This window comes from Nycticebus coucang, chromosome 14, assembly GCF_027406575.1.
Source record: "Nycticebus coucang isolate mNycCou1 chromosome 14, mNycCou1.pri, whole genome shotgun sequence".
Lineage (NCBI taxonomy): Eukaryota > Metazoa > Chordata > Mammalia > Primates > Lorisidae > Nycticebus > Nycticebus coucang.
This window is the reverse complement of record NC_069793.1, coordinates 60,093,323-60,100,439: the sequence shown is the minus strand read 5'-3', so window position 1 is coordinate 60,100,439 and position 7,117 is coordinate 60,093,323.

Sequence of the window (7,117 nt, the reverse complement as noted above, 5' to 3'; positions counted from 1 at the left end):
AGGGAAGGAAGGAAGGAAGGAAAAGAGGGTGGCACCTGTGGCTCAAAGGAGTAGGGCCCTGGCCCCATATACTGGAGGTGGAGGGTTCAAACCCAGTCCCACGAAAAATTGCAAAGAAAGAAAGAAAGAAAGAAAGAAAGAAAGAAAGAAAGAAAGAAAGAAAGAAAGAAAGAAAGAAAGAAAGAAAGAAAGAAAGAAAGAAAGAAAGAAAGAAAGAAAGAAAGAAAGAAAGAAAGAAAGAAAGAAAGAAAGAAAGAAAGAAAGAAAGAAAGAAAGAAAGAAAGAAAGAAAGAAAGAAAGAAAGAAAGAAAGAAAGAAAGAAAGAAAGAAAGAAAGAAAGAAAGAAAGAAAGAAAAGAAACAAAAAGTAATACAAAGCTTGCTGTAACAACCTCAATGACTTCTTGAGAAATAACCTTTTAAACTCAGAAATTTTGCACTTCAAGTGGACTGATTTATGCAATAAGCCAGTATCTTTTAATTTTTTTCACAGTTATCTTTTTTCAAGTGTAAAATTTCAGAATACTAAGGGATACACATATTTTCTTTGCATATTTTTTTGTACAAATCAATTCAAGTCTATAAGCAGGTCACTCCATGCAGACAGTGTGCACTATACCCTGTAACAGTGGTTCTCAACCTTCCTAATGCCACGACCCTTTAATACAATTCCTCATGTTCTGGTGACCCCCAACCATAAAATTATTTTTGTTTCTACTTCATGAAGGCATTAGGAAGGTTGAGAACCACTGGTTTAGAGGATCTGTCCAGTTCAGTCAGAAGAGTGTTAAAGTTCCAACTATTTTTGTGTTATAGAATATCATATTGTTCAGCCCAATCAAGGTCTGTTAAATCAAGGAGCATTTGTGTTGGGTGTATAAATATGTGGAATTAAAACATTCTTTACTGTTTTATTGCCTTGACTAGTATGAAGTGACCATCTTTGCCCTTCTTAACTTTAGTTGCTTTAAATCCACTTGTATCTGAAATTAAAATTGCAAACCCTCCTTCCATCTGATTTCCATTTGCCTGAAATATTGTTTTCCAACCCTTCACCTTCAGTCTTGTTTTGTCCCTCAAGGTTAGGTGTGTTTCCCATAGATATCTTATAGATGGCTTGGGCTTTTTTATCCAATCAACTAGCCTATGCCTCTTCACTGGTATTGAAACCATTTACATTTATTGAGAGAATCAATAAATATACCACAGTTCTCTTCATCTTATTTTGTGAAAGTCCATTGCTTAGTTTTTTCCTTTATGTCATTGTGGAATCTAGGATTTGTCATTTAATTTGTAGGTGTTTGCTTTGCTGGTGGTCCATGTAATATTAAGACCTGTTCTGAGTCAATCTGCAGAATTGGTTTTGTTGTGGTGAATTTCCTCTGCGTATTCATGTCAGTAAAATATTTTAGTTCTCCATCACAATTGAAGCCTAGTATATCAGGATACAGAATCTTTGGCTGAAAATTGTTTTATTTAAGAATGTTAAAGTTAGACTACCATTCTCTTCTGGCTTGAAAGTTTTCAACTGAAAAGTTTGCTGGCACCCTGATAGATCAGCTCCTATAGGTCAATTGGGGCTTACTCCTGGCTGCTTGCAAAATTTTCTCTTTTGTCTTGAATTTGTCCAGGTTCATTTCAATTTGTCTTGGAGGTGCTCTATTTGTTAAGACAAACTGGGGGTGTACATCCCCCTAAATGGAGTGTGCCAGAATCTTTGGTGATGCTTCGAAAATTTTCATTTATGATAACCTTCAGTACAGCTTCCATTCCATTGGGTCATTCTTCTTTCCCTTCAGGGATACCTATAATTCATCTGTTTCAATGCTTTGTGAAGTCCCATAATTCTCTAACTGATCTTCTGCTTTTTTCTCTTCTTGTATACCTCTTTAAATGCCTGAGTTAGCTCAAAAGCCTTATCTTCCAGCTCTGAGATTCTTTCTTCTCCAATGTCTAATCTGTTATTGATATTCTCTACTACATCTTTAAGTTTCCTGATTGAATCCTTCAATTCCTTAAGCTCTGATATATTCTTCCTCATTTCATCATGTCTTTCACTTATTTTGAGGGGTCGGTTATTGGATTTCCTTTTGGTGTTTTTCCACTTTCCCTTCAATTCCCTTCATTGCTTTTCCATCCATACTTTAAATTCCCTTTCTGTTATTTCTATAATTTCCTTATAGATTAAATCCTCTTGGGTAGCTACCTCATGATCCCTTTGGGAGGTTGATCTGTCTGGTTTTTCACATTGCCTGAATTTTCTGTTAGTTCTTCCTCATGTGTGTTTTCTTCTTGTTCACGTCCTTGCCCTGTTTTTCTCTGACCTCCTCCTTCTCTTTAAATTAGCTTGTCTCTGTGCTTAGGTATTGAAATGGCCTATTTGTACAGGGCTAAAAGAAAGCAAAGAGTGGACAAGAAGGGGAAGAAAGAAAAATAAGGAGAAGGGGGAATGAGAGAAAATTGAGAAAAAGGAGAGAAAAGGGAGAAAAGATACAGGAGTAATAGTGGTGTTCAACAGGGTGCTTTGACTCACACCCACAATTCCAAGATTCTGGGGAACTGACATGGGTGGGTTCTTTGAGATCAGGAGCTCCTTATCAGCATGATCAAAAGCAAGACTCAACCTCTACCAAATATAGAAGACAATCAACAGTGTGTCACAGTGGTGACCTACAAATACTATCCTCCACAAGGCCAAAGTTAGAAGAACTTCCTAGACCAAGGACTCCAGGCCTCATTGAGCCAGGCAAATGTCATGGTACCCCAGGCCAGGCCTCAGAGTGAGGCTTTGTCCCATAAATAGAATACTGAATAAAATAGAATAAAATATAACAATAAAAAATTTTTAAATTAAAAATAAAATTATACAAAATGGTAAAAAGTGACATCTTAGTTGTTGTTTGACAAATTTATGAGGGAAAGAGGAGAAAAGTAGAAAAATCTTTACAAAAAGGAAGAAAGAAGGAGGAAAATAAAAAAGAAATAAATAAAGAAAAGGGGGCAGGAAAACCATTATAGAAATGGAGCCCTTAATATTGAAGAAAGTGAAAATGAAAAAACAAAAATACAACAAAACAAAAATTAAAAAACTAAGAAAATATTTAAAATACACACACACACGTGAGTATATATATTGCCTAGACACAAGAAAAAAGAGAAAAAAGGTATATAATACAATATATTGCCTGGACATCAGGTGGTGCCCTAGGATCAGGCACACTGATTCTGCTGCATAAGATGGGGGCTGGAAAACACTATCTAGTTGCCAAGGAGATCAGTTTTGTCTTCCTGATTTGTTTGCCCTCAATCAGGGTTTGGTTGCTTTGTTAGCATTCACTTCTTGCTGGCTTGGGAGCCTGAAGCTCTTGACAGACCTCTTAGGAAACACACCTCAATCTTCTAAATAGTGTCTATTGGCCACAAAGTTGTTTTCCTGGAGGTACAGGAGCTGCCCATCTCACCCCAAGGCTGGCTGCCCAAGCTCAGCAGGCACACCAGAGCCAATCACTGCTGGGACCCTACAGGCTGCTCTTCCTTAGTGGCCCTCCCACAATAGTAGGGCCCTGCTAGTAGCCAAACTGATGAGAGTTCCAATCTGCCTGGTAGTTCAATTTCGGCCACCAGGTGCCATTCGAGTTCACTCACTCATTTAAGCTCTCCCAAGGCAGCTCTGGCAAACACCCAGGTCCAAGTAAAAACTACAAGGCAGGCCTTCTCTCTCTCTAGCCCTCCACCAGAGAGCCAGCCAGTCTCTTCCTACAGCCAGGCTCTCACATTCTGTGCTGTTCTTCCACTGTCACTCTGGTCTTTCACTGTCAATGACTTCCTCATTGACTCCTGGAGTCCCCTGTTTTTTTCACTATGCCCCCCAGAGTGATTTTTCTGGGCACCCCAGCCAGAGGTGTCTGGAGCCCTTTCTTGCTGGTTCACTTTGAGCAGCTGCTGAGGAGATGTCCCTGGTCTGCCATCTTGCTCCACCTCTTCTAAGGGAGTTATTAAATGATTGGCCATGCAATTTAAGAAACACAAAGAATAAAGTCAAACCAAGAGAGGGGTAAATAAAAAGTATGAAGGTTATCTTGTCAACAGCTAGGTGGTCTTGATATACAACAATTGTGGCTATACTAAGGAAACTTCAGAAACTAAGCCTGGAGTTAGAAGGTGATAGAAAATTGAGTATTTCAAATCTAAATTTTAGAGATTGATCAAACACAAAAATGCAATAAGTCAAAAACAGGGACTTTGACAAAAAAAATTAAATTTGGGGTATAGGCTGAAGTAAGAAAATAACCATTTCCAGTTTTCCAAGCATGGGACTCTGATGGCACTATACTTCATCAAATGACATTCTGGTGAAAAAGAAATACATAAAATTTAAGTAATTCACAATTATAGGAGGAACTACATAGCATATAATTACTTAATTTAGGGCAAATCTGAGAGTAATTTGGGAGAGGTTCAGACTTCAAACTAAGAATATGCTTGGGACATTTTTTTAAAAAATGAGATTGGCATTAATGTTTAGCCTGTAGTATCTCCCACTTATTTCAGACAAATAATTTACTTAGGTATAAATGGTTTATTTAATTTCCTTGTTGTCTCATGTGATCCAGCTATAGATATCATTGCCAGGAAGGTACTTACTTAAACTAGAAAACAGAAACTTACTCTCCTGGTGCCCTTTGTCAATTCGTTTGGGATTGGTGTTTGTAGCAGAATGCTGCTTAAAAAGAATTCCTGGCCCCTTTCTATTGTGCAGGAGGAATAGGCCCATCTGTAATAGATACAGGGATGAAAACAGAGATAACAACTCAGTGGGCAAGCAGAGCATGAGTGGTTTCCACTGGAAATGTAACAGCACAGCCCTATTCACATTGGCTGGGTGGTTTACACCTGAGACACAAAAGGGCTGTGCAGAGACAATGCCAGAACACACTGACAGCCAAAGCTGATATTTCAAAAAGGATACTACCATCAAGCCAGTAAAAAGTAAAAGAGCTGCTCTCTAGTTCCCAGTCCTCCCATCCTTACTTTTGTTCTCCACAAGTTCCTAACTAGAGACCTTTAAAGGTATTTATGAGTTCACTGACTTCTTACACTTGTTTGCTTTTAAACATCAATGCATTAGATGTCTGCCATCCATCTAATATTCATCCTCTGAATTCTCACTCTGAACAATACAGTCTAATCAATAGTAAGTTCTAATTGCTTCCCCTTATTACCAAACAATATATCAATGTTATCAAATTAAAATGATGTAACATTATATACCTGCCATTTACAATCCAGAAAATAGTATAAATTGTTAAGAATTTTTATTTATATCATTCTATATATAAATGATGTTATAAATATATATAAAATTTCAGTAAATGGTATTATCTTACATTAATTTCACTTACATACATGGATCTGTTATAAACACTTTATTATAGTCCGTGCCTTTATACCAATCTCTTTACAAGCTAGGGTTTTGTAGTATGTTTTATTATATGGTAAGGCATTACTTGAATCTTTTCAAAAACTTTTCTTTTTTGAGGCTCTTTTGCCTTTAATATACATTTTAGAATGCCTGTAATAAAAATTCCTCTGGAAATTTTGTTGCAGTTTTTCTTGAATTTATCAAAAATTTGGTGGTAATTTACATCTTTAAAATGTTAATGTGACCTGTCTGTGTACATGGTGTATTTCTAAAATGTAATCAAAACTTCATTTAAATGCTTTAAATGTAATTTTAAAATAGTATTCTCAAAGATCTTGTGAATGTATTATGATGCTAATTTCTAGATATTAATAAGTTTTCTTATACTAAATAATAAATTAATTTTTAATATTTAAGGTGGGTTTTACTGATAAAAAGAAAACAATTGATCTTTTTTAAGTGTATCTTTTTTTAATATTTAAGAGATTTATTAAAGCGTCTTATCACACAGATGGAAACATACAAATTAGAAACATGCAACCGTCATCATCCACAGTCAAGACAGAACATTTTAAGTGTATCTTAAATCTGAACATCTTAGTTAACTTAAAATTAAATTATTCTTTTTAATGGGTAAATAACTATTGTCAATTTGGGGGGATTATTGTAATTGTAGCAGCATACTACTTAGATGGAAACCCTTTTCTATTTATTCTTTTTAGTGAGTGATTTTAAAATAATCATAGTTTATAACACTTTTAAAAAATTATATAAATGTAAGGTATAAAGGTAATGTTCTACACATATACAGTGAAATGATAGGTATAATCAAGTTAATTAACATATCTAACAATCAAGTTAATTAACACATCCATCACCTCACCTAGTTATAATTTTTTGTGTATGTGGTAATAATATTTAAAATGTAATCTTAGCAAATATACAGTACAGTATTGTTAACTATAGTTGCTATGCTCTATCAGAGCTCAAGAATGTATTCATCTTATAACGGACTTACAAATGAAAGTTTGAATCCATTAACCAACATCGCCCCATTTCCCCAGCCCCTAGTCTCTGGCAACCACCATTCTATTCTCAGTTTCTATGAGTTTGACTTTTTTATATTCCATGATAAAAGTTATATCATACACTATTTTTCTTTCAGTATTTGGCTTATTTCATTTAATGTAGTGTCCTAAGATTTATTCATGTCATCACTGTGACTAAGTCACATATATAAGGTCATTAATATATAATTATCTGTTGATAGATAAATAAGTAAAAAATTATCTATGCGTGTGTGTGTACCTATCTCTTGACAATTTTTCCCCATTATCACAATGTTTCACCTGGTGTTTAGAATAAAGTAGAATCAAAACATTTTGCCTAATCAACTAATTCAAGGTCATATATAATCTTTCTCCTTCTAACCTCTCCACCAAAAAGAATCACTTTTTTAGTGAGTGATTATTCCTGTCATAGTCATTGTTGAATATCTCTCCTGGGGGTTTATAATTATGAAGATAAAGTGAAACCAATTGATTTCATTATGTGGCACATTTTTTCCTTTACCTCCAAGGTCCAACTACAAAGAAGGCAAACGGTTGGAGTTAACCCAGTGTGTTTTTATTCTCTAATACACACCTGTTTTCTTTTTTGACCTGCTCTGACTTGGACTGATCTCTGTGACCTGCTA